Raw genomic sequence first — 16,409 nt, forward strand, 5'->3', positions numbered from 1 at the left:
GTTCCTTAATGTTTCAAGGGGGTAAGTGCACCAAGACCGCGGCTAGCCCAGGGCATTTTGCGCATGGCACGGAGCAGCCCTAGCCCGGCCCCGTCCCCTCGTCCTCCCGCAGCCCAAATCCCCCACGGGGCATGGAAGTGGCCCCAGGGGCTCGGTCCTGGTGGCTCCAGGGGCAGTGGGGCTGGGCGATGCGATGAGATGTGATGCTCGATGTGATGCTCGATGCTCGATGTGATGCTCGATGCTCACGGGCAGCAGCAGGCAGGAGGCCGGCGCTGCGGGACGTGGGTGGGCGCGGGAAGGATTGGACCCAGACAGGGCTATTTTTTGCCATGAAAAGGAAAACCACGCCTTTGCTCCCTGGATTATATATATGTATGTTTTTCCCCCTGCAGTAACTGGAGAATAGAAATAAAATACTGAATTATTAACTCTAATTACCCCCAGAATTACTTCAATAACAGTGCAATTTCACAGACGGCTGCTGCGAAGACAATATGCAGGGATAAAAGGAGGCAGAGAATCCACTTCCACCGCAGGAATGTTTGCAATTTATTATTTTCACATTAGCCCTTTTTATATTTTTTTTTCAGTTTCCTCATCTTTTTCCTTAGCGGTGGTCAAATTTCAAACGCTCTGAAGCATCATCCCGATGTGTGGCTGCATCTTGGGAGGATCCCGACCCCTCAGAGCTGCCGAGCTGGGCTGCGAGCGGCGCAGGAACCGGCTCGGTGTGGCAGAGATGCTCCCGCATGCCTGCATCCCTGCTCAGGTCTCCCAGCCCTGCGGGGGCACAGCCGGTGCAGTGCTCCTGGGCCCGGTGCTGCAGTTTTTCTGGGTTTCCTTACAAACCTTGAACGGATCCTGAAAGTGGTTTAATGCCACTTTGCATCCGTCATAAAGGAGGTTGGGTTAAGGTTGCACCGTGCCCTCCGCCCTCCGCAGCGCAGCTGTAGATGGCTTTATTTTTCTTGGCTTCTGCACGTGCATAGTCTCTGAAAATTTCCAAGGAGCAGGTAAATCTGGGAGCTTGAAAAGATGAGGAGAGACTGGGGAGAGGTGCTGTGAGCCCGGCAGAGCTCCCCTGGGTGCCACAGGGAGCGCTTTGCTCCTGCAGCGCAGAAGAAAAAGAGCCGCCCCACACCTCTGCGGGGCTTTCAGTCCTGACGGAGGAAACCCTGCACTTCTGGGGTTGGGGGCAGAGGAGAAAATGCTTTGAGGTGAGACCAAAAAAGTGCTGAACCTCGCTGCTCCCCCCAGCACGTCTCGCTGGGACTTGGGCTCAGCCCCTCTCGGGATGGCTGGAAGCCGGCGCTCCTGCTCCCATCCAGGGCGCGCGCTTCCCGTGGTGGGGATGCTCAGGCCCCATTTCCCCAGGGGGGTTAATCCCCAGCAATTTGTGCTCTGCTCCACTGCTCTTTACCTGAACCGCAGCTTGGGGCCATGTCCTGCAACTTTTCACAAGCACTAAATCAAAGGGGGCTCCTGCGAGGGGGGCTGGGGGGAAGGGGAAGAGAGGGGAAAAAATGCACTTTACACTGGAATGTGACCAGCCCGGGTAACTCAAACCAGAAGGCAGCCAGTGGCAAGCACGCAGCTGGCAAGCGGCTCGCCGTGCTGGCATGGCCACAGAACTGACCTGCCAAAAGCCTCTCAGTGCTGGATAAAAAAAAAAGAAAAAAAAGAAGAAACCCAAACCAAAGAACGTGCTGACTTGGAGAGCAGCATCCCTCTCCTCTTTCCGCTCCGTGCGGCTGGGAGCCCTCCTACGCCATGGCGCAGCGAGCGGTCCCAGTGCGTCCCAGTAACTGGGATGGGGCTGGCGGGGGATTCTGGGGATGGGCACGGGGTGGGGGCCATGGGGTGGGTGACGAGAGCTGCAGGGGGCAGGCTGTTTTTTCAGCTCCTGAGACAAACCTGGGAGTGGGACCCAGCAGGGGATGGTGCCTGCACATCTGCCCCAAGGTGCCAGAGGGTGGCCAGGGGCTGTCCCAGGAGTGTCCTGGGGACACTTGGGACCCCACAGGATGGGTGATGATGGCAGCACCATCAGGAGCGTGTTCCCAGCCTAAAATGGTCTCTCTTTCTGCATCTGGCCCCTTTCCCCTCCCTTTCTTCTTGTTTTACCTTTCCAGCTCCTTTTCTGGCTCCTGGCAGGGCTGAGGGGCTCCGGAGGGTGAACGAGCCAGCGGGGTGCACCCCACCGGGGGCTCTGGCAGCCTGCTTGGCGTGCCACAGGTTCAGGGGAACTCCTGGGGGGCGAGCAGCATCTCCCCCCCGCCACGTGCGCTGCCCGGCCGTGCCGGAGTGGAGCGCAGCCAGCGTTCCCCAGGGAGCAGGCGCTTCGGCTGGGATCAGCAACGCGAGCAGTTGGCTTTGAAACGGGAAGGGAAATCCCCAGGCTCTGGCAGGCGGCTGCGGATGCTGCCGAAACTCTGTGAACTCTGCACTCGAGGGCTTGCGTGTATTTTCTCTTCCCTCTGCTTTTTCCCCATCATCTGCCGGCGAGCAAGCCAAGAGACAGTGATGGATTTGGGAGCCCTTCTGCGTGAAGGGGAAGGCGGCTTTCCAGGACGGGAGCAGCTCTGCCCACGTTCCCCCTTCCCAGGGGCATCCTGGCTCTGATTTGTGTCCCACGCGCTCCCCCCTGCAGCACAGCCTCCCTGCACCCCAAAGCAGGCAGCTGGTTCTGCTTTCAGGATCAAAGGGAAATCTCACTCCAGCGTTTTCCCCCATCACCTTTCCCCACAGAGGAGGAGAAAAGTGCAGCAGGCGAGCGAGCTGGGGCGCAGGACACCCTGTCCATCACGGATGGGACACATCGCTCAGGGGGTGGCACTGCACGCCCCCCTCCTGCCTGGCATCTCCCACTCGCACCTTCGTTCTCCTTCGGCTGGGGCCCCCCGGCCTCTTGGGAACCCCACGCCGCCTTCCCGCAAGCCCCGCTGGCCTCACTCCGTCATCCCTTCGCCACTAGGAAACCATTTCGCTTGATAATGCACTAAAGCGATCGTTATTTTAGCGATCGTTCTCAGATTTCCCCCTCTTTGTTTCCCTGCCAGGCCGTAGGGGAAGCGCAGGGAGATAAATCAGGGCTCCGAGCAGGTGCGGGAGATAGGTTTTCCCGTGCTGCTGGGAATCGGGTGGATGCTTTGAAGCACGGACCACTGGATCCAGCAACACCTGCGCAGCCCCTCGGAGGACGGGGGTTCCCTCTGCCCAGCGTTGTCACCCCAGACCTCCTTTCCTGCAGCACTCTGTGTGCGCTCCCAGCGCCGCCGCCGTCTGCAACCCCTGCAAAGTGCCACTGGGCTCGGTGGCCCTGCCCGGTGGTGGCCCCACGGGGGTCCCGGTGGCGGTGGCTGCCACAAGAGCTGCTTCACACTCTGGGTGCCGCTGCCCTGGGAAAGCGCCCGCGGCCATGCGGGGCCGGCAGCCTGGGAACGGGGCGCGCACAAAGCCCGCGGCCCGCATCGGCCCCGCTCAATGGGGGCTTTCAGCCCTTCCTCCCCTTCCCCTCCCGCCGTGCCCCGCAGCCAAGTCAGAGCCCCGTCTTTGTTCACATTTTTCAAAATAAATCATTTTGGGGGCGAATTTCTTGCCAGCGAACAATGGCAGCCGGGCCGGGGCGCAGACTATAAGGGCTCCGTTATTCGTGGCAGGCGCCTGGCGCGGCTGGCGCTGGACTGGGGAGCACTGGGACACGCTGGAGGAGGGACTGGGACCACGAGGCAGGACGGGGCAGGGGAAGGGACCGGGAGGAGCGGGGCCCGTTCCCGAAACACAGATAGCTTTGATAATTAGCCAGGGCTGTGAAGGGAAATGATGAAAGGTAAAGAGGATTTGTTTAAGCACGGCATGTTTTATTGCTTTCCTCTCTCAAAGTCTCTCTTTAAAGTGGTTGGAAGATTTTTTGCTCTTATTTTGCCTCAGATGTTGAACTTTAATTACAGCCAACGCAGTGAAATACCTGGAATATGAATAAATCATGTAAAAGACTTTCCCAGGGATTCCCGCTGTCCCCCAGCTCTCCCCACCACACACGGGGCCTGGGGGGGCCCCGCTCAGCCCCCGCAGCCCCCAAAACACGGGGGTGCTGGGCAGCCCCCAGCCCTGCTGCCCGCCTCCACACCCCTCTTCCCTGCCTGCAGTTGTTGCGGGGGGGTCATTAGAGCCAGCGTGTGCTAATTGCAGCCCTCATTTCTTTCTTGGGAGGAAATCTCAGCAGCAGCAGTCCCTGGCTGGGTTCCTTTCCCTCGGCGCCGTGGGGATGTGGTGAGGTGCCTTACGGGTGCACAGTCTGTGTCACCTGCATGTTTTGGGGTCCCTCAGCCCCCCCAGGGGCTGGCACAGGGGCTGCCAACATACACAGGTGGCAGAGCAATGCCAGCCCTGCTCCAGGTGGAGAGCTGATGTCCTGCCTTGACCTGGGGGGGCTTTCCCGTCCTGTCGCATCCCCCTGGCAGCCCTGACCTAGCCTCCAGGTACGGATTATTCGGGGGTATTTACCATTCATACTGCAGCAGAAGTGCCTGGGGACTCTTGTAGGCAAACAAAGCTGGTGGGCATGCCCCAGGGCACCCTGTTCCCAGGAGGAAACCGGTGTCAGCTGCCCCGTGTCCCAGTGCCACCGCTGCCAGCCCCATCGCCCCCACCCGGGGGGCACAACCTGGGCACGGGGACACCCCAGCAGCGAGGGGACGGTGGCTCCGAGCTGCTCACACGAAGCCAGGGAGATGCTGCACAAGGCTGGGTAAGCAAGAGCCCAATTAAGATAAAATCACAGGGAATTGATTAATAATTAGCGGGTAATTAGTTATCTCCCTACCATCTGGAGGGCTGAATCTACTTGTGAGGCAAGCGGCTGTCTGTGGGGTGGCCCCGGCCATCCCCGGCTGTCCCCAGGGCTCCCCTGTCCCGTGCTGTAGGTGGGACACCCTCCCCGGAGCCCACCTCTCCTCCGGCACCCCCGCACCACCCAAATCTCCCTACCCTGAGCACGTGGAGACCCCCACCATGGCCAGGGTGCCAAGGCAGAGCGCACCCCTGGGCCCAGCCGTGGTGCAGGGTGCCCGAATGATTGAAGGGAGCCACGTGAATCACGCCCGTGCCACGCATTTTAAGGCTGAGCATTTCTGCACGGCTGGGTCTCCATCCTGCCTCTGCCTCTCCATGCCCTCTCCTCAGCCAGGCAAAGGCTCCCATCTCCCTGCAGCCTTCTCTGAGGTCCGGGAGAGGAATAAAAAGGCTTTGGAGACGCAAGGAAGAAAAACACCATCCAGACATGCCATGGGTTATGGGGTGCAGACCGTGTCCTCTGCAGCCTACGTCTCCAGCCCTGTCTTCATCCTTCCCCAGCATGGTTGTGCCATGGGTGGTAGCCCTCTGTGGGTGTCCCACCCCGGGGGCAGGACGTGGGGCTGGCAGAGCTGTGTGTTTCTGCAGGACGGGGGAGGCTCGGGCCTCCCCACGCGGTTTCGAGGCCTGCTGCAAGAGAGGCAATCCTGAAATGGGGCCAGGGAGTTTTCTTTGGCTCTCCCTGCGGTAAGAGCGCGCCGGAGAACTTGAGGGCTTTGCAAGACCTTCCCGGGGCTTTGCTAATGAACCCCTCCCCATGCCACATATTTCATCACAAAAACAGAAAGAAACCACAGAAGTCCGCAGAGAGGCATTTCTGCTGCTCCAGAGACAGCAAAAATGTTCACATGCAAATGTGTCTGGTTTTCGCTTCCATCTCAGAGCCCAAAGTAGCTTCATGCCTCCTATTTTCTGGTTAACAGAGCTGCCCTGGGCAGAAGCCTGAAATCTGAAGACATGTATTGTCTTTCTTCTGGGAAGAAAGCAGAGGGGACCCGCTGACTCGTAATGTGGAGGAAATCAAAGCCCTATCCGAAGGGAAGGGGCGAGCCGTGCTGGCTCTCCTTCCCTCTCTGTGTCATCCCCGTGTCTCTTATCCCATCTCAGGGGCCCCGCAGACATCCCCAGGCGAGGTGTAGGATTTTTCCACTGCCTCTGCCAGTGTCCTCGCAGCACGTGGTGTGTGTCCTTGGGGAGCTGGCGCCCAGTTTGGGGAGGATCCTTTTGGTGTAACCTCACCTGGGGCATGCTGGAAGCCCTGCACAGTGGTGCCCTGCTTTCCAACCTCCACTTGGGTGTCCCTCGTGGTGCGAGGCTGGATGGGGGATGTCTCCAGCATCGTGTGCTAAGGAGTGATGGAAACCTGAACCTGCATCCCTGTTGTGTTGGATAATTGTTAATATTTCAGGGCAGGTGCCGTGGCTGTCTCCTGCACTCTCTGGCACGGCGATCCCACAGGTGTCCTGGCTGGACATGCTCCTTCTTCCCAACAAAGTCATCCTCCGCAGGGTGCCTGGAGATGGGTGGGTGGCAAGTTGTCCCGTGATGAGCACCGGTACTGTGCATGCCCACATGGGGTCCCCCCTCCTCGGTGCGCTCCCTGCCACCGCCACTGCTCACGCTTTGCCGGGAGAGCTCCAGCTCAGCCCTTGGGCTTTAAGGACAGGGGGGGATTTTCTGCACCTTCCTCCCCTGGCGGGAGAGGCACGGGGAAGGCACGGCTCGGGGCAGGGAGGGAGGCTGGAGCTCACCTGCCTCTTCTCCAGCTCCTGCTGTGACCTGCAAGGGGATCGTGCCGCTTTCTGCTCTGCCGCTAATTTCTGCCTCTTGCAAGATCCGAGTCGTGCCAAAGTGGTCGGGAGACTTAATCATATTTATTACTCCTTTTGAGGGAGAAAAATGGCTCCGTGAACGCTGGGCATTAGCAGTTCAGATGGACAGAAGCCACCAGAAATCCCTTGTTCAGCCAGGCTGGAGATCATGGAAGCCTGTTTGCATCCTGCCCTGCGACCGCTCAGACTGCTCCAAAATGGCTGAATTTCCAAGCCTGTGTTGATTTGTTTCTGTTTTTTGGCTCTTACTTCACCCCTGACTAAGTTTTGCCCTCTGCAAACAGAGCAGGGCAGAGCCAAGAGCAGGTGGCAGGGCATCAGCTAAATCCATCAAATAAATGGGAAATTTCCTACGAGCACCAGCGAGCCTGGGCTCGAGCCAGGTTCTTCTGTTGATATTTTAATGACGATAAATGCAATTAAGGATGAGAGAGAGGAGCATTAAATTAAATAAAGTATCAAATGCTTGAAGATTCTTAGCTGATGGGGTCATAACCATCCTGTGGGTTTCCGTGGCCAAGTGGCAGGTGTTCCAGGCTCGGCTTCCCCCCGCCGGGCTGCCGGCCTGTCCTGCTGTCTGTCTGCTGCCTGCCGTGCCGCAGCTCGGCAGGTCCTGCCGTGGAGACGGATGCTTTGGGGCACAGATGCTCAGTACGAGGCAGCACCGAGTCCCCCTGGTGTCCCCCAGCTCTGAGGAAGGGTATATGGCCGTGTGCCACCTCGCTGCGGTCCCCACGGCAGCTGCAGGGCCCAGCTGGTGGCAGGACGTGCCGCAGCCACTGGATGTCCTTGGCCATGCCAGCCACCAGCTGCCTTGGGCACTGGTGTCCCTGAGCACCCGGAGCCTGAGTGGGGTCCGTCGGGGGTGAGATGCAGAGCCCAGAGCCCTGCCGAGAGCTTCCCATGCGCAGTGCCCCGCCAAGGATGCCCCTCAAACAAGCAGTGGCCGTGGCCAGCATTGGTGCTGTGTAGGACCAAGGTGCTGGGCAGGGTGTCTCTGTGCCCCCCTGTCTCCTCTCTCTTTCCTTTTTTCATTTCTGAGAGGCTATGATTTTTTTTTTTTTTTTTTTTTTTTTTTTAAGGATCGTGCTAATTGCCAGGCTTCGCTCTGAGCCGTGCTGAGCAGCAGCTTTGCGATCAGGCTTCGTGCTCCTAACGAAGTCCCATGGGCTTCCCACCTTCTCCTGCCCCTTTTATAACAGTCACCACTCCTTGAGACTTTAAAGCTCCTTTTGTTAGGGCCTAAAAGCTGCCTTAGAACAGCCATTAAAACCGGAATTAAATTAATTAAGAAGGAAACCATTCAACATTGGCTTTCCTCTAGCCGTGACGGGTTTTTTTGCCTGGGTTTGCCTCTCCGTGGGCAGGCGGCTGGGCTGTGAGCCCACATCTCTCAGCTCTGGCCAGGGACGTCCCCCTGGGAGGACAGCTACTGTCCCCCAGTGTGGGGACTTCTGGCTGCTGGGCACGGGGACATGGCAGGGCACAGCCCTGCCCTGGTGGCCTCGGGGTTTGGAGCCCTGCCTTGTCCCCGCCTGCCCAGCACGGGCAGCAGGACGGGCTCCAGCATCTCAGGACCTGCGAAACCCAGTGCCCGGGGTGGTAAATGCTCCAGCCTGGGTACATTTTTGCCCATATCAGAAAATCTGAGCACGATTCATGGATGTTCAGGCCAGAAGGGCCCTCTGCGAGCGGCCGGGCTGACCTCCTGCATTCCAGAGGCCGCTGCCTTGGCAGGAACCTCCCAACTTTTGCTCAAGCTGAAACATATTTTTTAGAAAGATACTCAGTCTCCATTAAGAGACTTCGAGTGATGGAGATCCCACTCTGTCCCCGGGGACACAATCCAACCCTTAATTGCTCTGACTGCTAAAAATGTGCTTCTTATTTCTAATCTGGATTTGTCTTGTTTCGGCTTCCAACGAGGGATGTTGTAATGCCTTTTCCTGCTAGATTAAAGAGCCGTCTGCTATCAGAAATCTCTTCCCCATGCATATGCTCATAGACCGTGAGCAAGCCACCTCTTGGTCTCCTCAATAAACTAAACAGCCGGAGCTTCTTCGCTCTGTCACTGTAATGCATATTTTCTGCTGCCTTGACTCACTCCCAGCTCTTTTCTGAACCCTGTCCAAGTTCCCCTGCTCCGGTTGGGAGCGCGGGCGGGAGCGCTGAGCGCAGCATCCTTGCAGCGGGCTCCTCGTGCCAGGTGGCCGGGTAGCAGCGCTTCTCCCTCCTCCTCTGTGGCTGCAGCCAAGGATTACGCTCATCTCCGTGGCCTCCCTGCGTGCAGCGAGCAAGGGCTGAGCTCTGTCCTGCTGCCTGCAGAATGGGGGATCTGGGGGGCTTTCAAACCTGGGGCAGGACAGGGATGGGAGATGCAGGTGTGCCTGCTGGGTCGGTGGCACCCAAAGCACCCAGGGGCATCTGCAGCATGTGGGCAGGCAAAGGGTGATGAGCTGGATGTCTCCAAGGATGCTCGGGACATGCAGTGCCACCAGCCCTGCTCGAGGCTTGGCTGATGGAGGGCTGCCTGGGGGGCAAAGGAGAGGGAGCCCAGCCACCCATTGCCACCCCGGTAACTCCCTCCTAGCCCTGTCACCTTCCCCCTCGTTTCCCAAGCCTGGTGCTGAAGCGAGGTGGGATTTGTGATGGCCAAGCAGGGCTCGGCGGGGTTTGGTGGGGGTGGCTGTGGGAATGGGGAGAGGAAGGGCTGGCTCCCATCCAGCTCATCGTTAAAATCCGCGCGGGGGAATTCACCCACCGGCTCATTAGTGCTGGGACTCGTGTAGCTCTTGGAGCTGGGAGAGCGGCTCCCTGCGAGATTAATCATCTGTGACCCATCCGGGCTGTGTTTTGGTCTTCGTTCTGAAGCCTGTCCTGTTCCCGTTCCCTACCCTCCCAGCGAACTTGGCTCCGCGGCCGGCCAGAGGTCGGCATTTCTCTTCCCTCCAGAACAATGGAGCAATGGGCTGCAGCAGCCGACGCAGAGCAGCGTGCTGATGGTTGCCAGCTGTGTTGCCTTAACATCTTCCCATTATCTCCGTACTGCTGGCTAACCCTATCTTGGGGGAAGCTTCGTCCTGACTTTGGCAGAGGAAGGAGTCTCCTTCCCAGCATGGAAAGCTGGCCCAGTGCTGGCTCGCGCTGCCCCGAACATCTGCTGCTGGCTCGGCGGGGAGCGGGGCTGACACGGGGCTGCAGGAACACACGCAGCCGTGCTGCTGCTGCCTGTGCACAGCCGGGCACCCCCAGCCCTGGGCACCCACAGCCCTGGGCACCCCCTGCCTTGGGTACCCAATGCCCTGGGCACCCACTGCCTTGGGTACCCAATGCCCTGGGTACTCAGTGCCCTGGGCATTGCATTCCCAGTGCACATGCCCCTCTCCACGCACTGCACACACGTGCACTTGCACACGCATGCACACACGTGTGCCCCACCCCGCTGGCCATGCACGCACTGCTGCAGAGCAGGCTCGGTGTCTGGGTGCACGAACTGCTCTACATCAAAGCAGGAGCAGCTGGAGCCTTGGATAAGTGCAAACAAAGCCTTTTTTTTTGAAGCCCTGGGTGGCTGCAAGTGCATGTATTTCCTCCTGTTACTTTCTCATGACTTGCTCTACCATGTGCAGGCTGGGACCAGGCTGAGAGAGGCAGAATGATGCCAAGAAAAGCTCCTTCCTGCTGGATGCAGATGTCTGAAATGCAGGGGGTCAAGCCCATACACTGACAGCGGGGTGGGCTGTACTAAGAGGACCGCAGCTCACCTCAGACAGCCCCCTCCTCCCGTCCCAGCCTTCCAGGAATGGAGAACGGACCCGGGGTCTGTCCCAGCCCCTTTGTAAGGACCAGTGCTTCGTTAGGAGAGTGCTGGGGTCCCAGGCAGGGGTCCCCAAGGGGTCCCCGAGCTGGTGGCTGTGCCTGCAGGAAGGGACGGGTGGCACGGGCTGCATGGCATGACTCCAGGCTCTGCCATGCATTGCACGGGGGATTTCATCTGACGAGGGTGCAGCACGTTGCACGGAGCTGTGGCACTCCTAGGGCTTGGATCGCTGTCCTGCAAGGACGCCGAGGGGCCCTGCCGACGCCGCAGCACGAGAGGGAGAGCGAGAGTCCCAGCTAACTGGAGAACCTGAGCGTCTCTCGCTGTTCAGGTTTTGTGAACATCCTTAACGGAAACACATGTGAAACGCGTTCTCTGCGGATCTACCCGAGAAGCCTTTTCCGTTTTTGCTGCGTTAGCAAACTGCAGACGACTCTTTCTCTCCACCGTGAACTACTGAGCAGGGACCCTGGACTCTCCGCTCCGTTTTCATTCAGAGCCTCTGCCAGCGTCATAAACCCAGTAAAACGTTATGGCACTTTGCACCCACTGGGAAACCAAATGTATTTTAATGTATATTTAATAGATTTCAGGTCTTTCTGTTATTAAATTTGCTTTTCATTTGCCCCCTCCCCCTCTCTTTGGTGCATGAGACTGAATGGGAAATTTTAAGTGTATTAAACCAGCATCTCACAGAAACAAATCCAGATGGCCTGGTACAAATCAGGAAAAAAAAAATCGCATCAGAATCTATTAGAATCTCAGCCCAAATGCGATGCACATTTCACCAGGCAGAGACCGCCCCGTTACTCGGCTCCTCGCTCCCTGGCGGCGAGGAAATGCGCTTTCTTCTCGGGGCTTCCCGGGAAGGTGATGGGGCTGACAGCCTGCACGCTGCGGGACGGGTCCCTCCTTGGTCTGCAGTGGGGGAAATGCACCCCGGGGCTGGGCTGGGCTGGGTTTCTGCTGCTATAACCAGGGCTGAACCCATTTCGGGGCTGTCTAGGAGAAGTGACGGTGCCCTGCTCATTTCTTGTGATCCCCAGGGGGGAGCAGAGGAGGGAGGGACATGCCTGGGGTCCCAACATTCCCGTTTTCCGGAGCAAATGCCAGCAGGCCAGGTGCTGCAGGGGTGGAGGGATGGAGCTGGGGGAGCCCTGGGAGCAGGCACTGCTCTTTGCTTTGTTTGTGCTGGTGTTTCTGAAGCTCCCCGGCTGAGCTTCCCCGCAGCCCCCGTGCCCGGTGCTTCCCCGTACCCCTTCCCTGTTTGCCGTGGGTTCACGTTCAAGCCAACAGACCAGGTTACCAGGAGGAACGTCCATGGAAACAGTGAGTTTTAAGGCACTCTTGTAAAATATTCATAGAAAGCAAATTTTGAATTAATACAAAATGTGTGCTCTGAAGACTCAGTGCTAAGAGTCATCTGCTCGGGGAACGGAAATAATCCCATATGACCTATACGGCCAATAAAGCAGCTTGACTTTTGAATTCTTGCAGTAAACTGCCTGTGAACAAGACACAGGCCAAGAATTATTTGCAGAAATTATTCATTAAGGGCCTAATCCAAAACCCAGCTAAGTCAGTGGAAAGATCCCCCTCTGTTAGGCCCCAAATAATTTTGGATAATGAATACATTTGAGAAAACAGTGATCCTTTCCCGGACAACTCAACAACCAGCAAAAAAAGAGAAGCAACCTTCCCCAGACAGCGTTGGGGGCTGTGCACCCTCGGGGAGCTCCTGTCCCGCCGTGTCTGTGTGTCCCCAAGTGCAGGGGACACGCAGGGTGCACGATGTCCCTTCCTGCATGGCTGCGGCTCCCTGGGGACAGGGACAGGGCAGGACCCCTCCTGCGGGGACAGCACCAGCGGGACTGATTGCATAGCACCCTTGGGGAATCGGAAGGCATTTTATGGCAAGAAAATGTATTACTATTGTTATTATTATTGCTGTTATTATTATTATTATTCCTATTATAAAGGGGCTGTAATTCCATCAACAGATCGTGGTGACAATGTGAAACACAAGAGCAAGCCTTGAAGTCGCCCGAGGCCCTCAGCGCTGGAATGACACCATTAATAGCTGTATGGTTTTATTGCCACGTTTAATACTACACATTAAGCCCCACAAATCTCGACGTGTTGTTAAATGGTTGTTCTTACCCAGCTGCGGTCCAGTTTGCATTTGTCTGGTGTCCGGGATGATGCTGGTGGCTGGGGAAGTTCGCTTTGTGTCCGAGTGCTGCATCCTTCCTCCGGTGGGGATGGAGAGGGGAGCACAGGGGGGGTGCAGGAGCTGTGGCTGCCACCATGGGGGACATGGCTCTGACACTCGACTGTCCTCGTGGGATGAGTTCGGGGCCGTGCGGGGAGCCCCAGGCAGTGTGGGGAGCTGGGGAGCTGGGGAGGTGGCACAACAGGGGCTGGTGGGGGATGTGGCTTATAAAAAAATCCTCCCCCCAAACAACACTGTGCTATATTTGTCAGCCGGCTGCATAAACCCTATCTGCATTCAATATCAGAGTGATGGGAAGCCAGTGTCAGGGAGTGTGACCCCGAGTCCATCTGGATGCAATTCCAGCTTCACATCTGAAAATCAAATACATATTTCTGAAGCACATCGGACAGAAAGGGCTCATTTTTTTTGCTCCTCCCGCAGCGTGAGTGTGTCTCTGATGTGTGTGCACGCTAATGGGGTTATTGTCACACGCATGTCACACAGCCTCTGCGCTCCCCTCCCAGCGGGGTCAGCCTCGCGCCCCAGCTCTGCCCCATGGACGCTGCCTGCCTCCAGCCCTGGGTTTGGTTCTGTGCTCACTACCAGGGCACGGCACCCCTCCGGCTCTTCGCAGGACATGGGGCTGGGAAAGCTTTCCTTTCTTCTGCTCAAGGTCACGGATACGCAGCGAGAGTGGAAATTCATGTTTGGAGACTCCCCTGTGCTTGTGGGGCTGGTGAGCCCCCCACGTCTGCTCCTCCAGCTCTGCCCCCGCATGGTATGGGATCTCACACGCTGACTTCTTACAGGGATCGGGCTTCCCTGCTTGCTTCACCGTGAGGGGAGCAGGGGGAAGAGCCTGCAGCCGGCGCTGGGGCGTGCGAGCATCGGCGGCGAGCCCCCGCTCCGCCAACCCGCGCGCGGCGCAGGCACCACGTGGCCGGTGGCACGCGGCCAACCCAAACGCCATGGTACATGAACTACAAGTAAACACAGCTTGAGTTTCACATGTCAAATATGCTCAACAAACTGCTGGCGGATAATCTACAGGCCAAGAAACAAGACGTAAAAAGTAGATGATGAATCAGTCGCAATGATGAATAAATTAGGGGCTGGAGCAGCTTGCCCATAGGCGGCCCTGAGAGGGCGAGGAGAAGCCGGGCAAACGCAGGAGCTGTGCGAGCTGCTAGCCCAGGGCTCGCTTTTACTCACAGCAAAGCGTCTCCCTCATGACCCCACAGGGCTGTGCTCCGTGCAGATGGGGCAGGGCTGCGCGCGTATCTTCCACCCTTTAGATGAGCAAAAAAAATGGGGTCTGTGTTCAGATGGTGTCAGCCTTTAGGGTTAGGACCCCACTGGGCAGGGCACCAGCTCCCAGCAGCATCACGGTGGCCTCTCTCCTTCCCCCCACTTAGGGGCTGCTCCCATTTTATTCCAGTGACATTTTGGGGTGCTCAGGGCTCGGGCTGGCTCACCGGTGGTGTCACCGCACAGGGAGGGTGGCACCGGCCATGCCCAGCGGTGTCCCCTGCCGGGGCGATGTTTCCAGCCCCCGCTGGTCTAATTGGCCCAGAGCTGCACATGGCAGCTGGAAACCAAAGTTCCCATCTTCCAAACTCAAACAGGAAGATTCATTAACCGTAAAAATATACAGAGCCCCAGCCCTTCAAAAGCCTGCAATTTATTTTACTCGAGGCAGCCAAACTTTATATAATCCGAGATGAATGCAGGGATCAGGGAGCAGGCGAGGAGGAAGGGGGAAGAGAGCGAGCGCGGGGACGGCGTGGGGACGGGGTGCGAGGGGAGGAGGAGAGCACCGGGGCAGCGGGGACGAGGGGGGCTCTCCGGGAGGACAGCGAACGTGGGGGCAACGCTGAGTGATTGATGAACAGGCGAGCCGAGCAATCAACATGCCACTTTATCCAGCCAACAAACCTGGAGCCGTTGGTATTTATACAGGCCCCAGCGTGATTATTATTGTAAGGGAGATTTCTCTAATCAAAACTCCAAAATTACACACAGGCCTTTCTGATTAATATTACATGATAACAGCAACGGGGCACATCTGGCGGAGGAGCCATGAGCTTTGCACTGCGAGTGTCCATTTATTTGCCTGATGGGGGAATAACAAACGCCTCCTCCCACGCTGCGGGGACACCCTGGGGTGGCCGATGTCCCTCGTGGGGCTGTGCCACCCTGCGTGCACGCTGCTGCTCCGGCCAGCATGAACATGAGCATGAGCAGGAGCCTTGGCGAGAGGGAGCTGGGTGAGGCGGCCGTCCCCTCTGCACCCAGCTCTGGCCGTGCTCTGGCTTTGCAGAGTCCCTGTTGAGCTGCCCTGGGGACAGTGACAGCCCTGGCTCCGTGCTCTGGGCACGGCTGCAGAGGGGATGCCCGCTCATGTGTCCTGGGGAAACTTCACGGATCCTCTCCTTTGCCGTGGCTTGTGGGATGCTGGGCTTGTTTTGGGCACAATGCACCCCGCTGAGATGAATTGTCAATAAAGCCCTAAGTATCATGGGCAGAGAGAGGTGACTTGTTTTTTGGGGAGGATAAATTGTATGGCAACTGCATCACGGAGAGGAGGGCACCAAAGGAAAGGTGCTCTTCTTACACCACCAAGAGGAGCAGGCAGGACAACCCTGGTTTTGCCACGGAGGGATAATCTGGCTCCAAGGTCTGAGCAGCAGGCAGCGCAGCAGCTCGAGCACAACTGGAAGTGCCTGTGGGGGACAGCACTCATGGGAATCTGATGCAACGGGAAGCTCGCAGGACGTCCAGCACAGCTGGAAAGCTGAAAGGGGCTTAAGTGAACCCTTGGATGAAAACTGCGGCACTTGGATGCTCTGACCGAGCCCTCCAAGGACTCTCCTGACACTGGGCTCCGAGTCCAGGAACGGTGGCCCCGGCTGGGGAGCGATAAATGTGCCTCCCCTGCCTGGATACTTCGTGCTCTGCCCCGTGGCACCATGCCTGCAGGCTGCCCCATGGAAATACCCAGCCCAGCAGCTGGCACCAGGCACTGCGCTGCCTCCCATGCCCACATCCTGCCTTCCCCTGCTTGTGGCAGGGCAGGACGCAGTCCTCATCAGCCTCCTCCCAGCCCTCGCGTGCCAAACTTTGTGCTCGGCCGGTCAGTGAGGAGCAGCAGCTGTTCCTGAGCCCTGCTTGGAGCACGCGGGGAGGTGATGTCTGCCTCTGGATGGGAGCCCAGGGGAGCTGGGGACGATGGAGTCCAAATGGGCTCCTGCTCCAGGCAGCCAAGCCAGAGCTAAAATCTGGGGCCTGTGTCAAGGTTTGCCTCTGACCCAGGCTGGCTGCAACCAGTAAATGATGGGTGTTGCACCACCAAAAAAAAGGCAGGCTTCTGCTCTGGGGCTTGAAGAATAAGGCAAAAAGCAGAGGACAAGGGTTGCTGGGCTGAGACCCTGTGGATAAGCCATGCCGGGGAGGGGCAGGGCAGAGCATTCCCATCCCTTTGGGGACGAGGGAGGATTGTGGGGCTCTGCTGGATGTGGTGTGCAGGGTCTGGGCGTCCTGGGGCAGCTGCAGGAGGTCTGAATGGGTCTGTCCTGCCTGATTTCCACGGTGCTGCCAAGTTTGGTTCCTCTCTGAGCCATTACCTGGAGCTGAGCTGCAGCCAGCGTGCAGGTTATGCATTATCGGAGATTTATGACGCATGATT

The sequence above is a fragment of the Anas platyrhynchos genome, chromosome 10, assembly GCF_047663525.1.
Source record: "Anas platyrhynchos isolate ZD024472 breed Pekin duck chromosome 10, IASCAAS_PekinDuck_T2T, whole genome shotgun sequence".
Classification (NCBI taxonomy): Eukaryota; Metazoa; Chordata; class Aves; order Anseriformes; family Anatidae; genus Anas; species Anas platyrhynchos.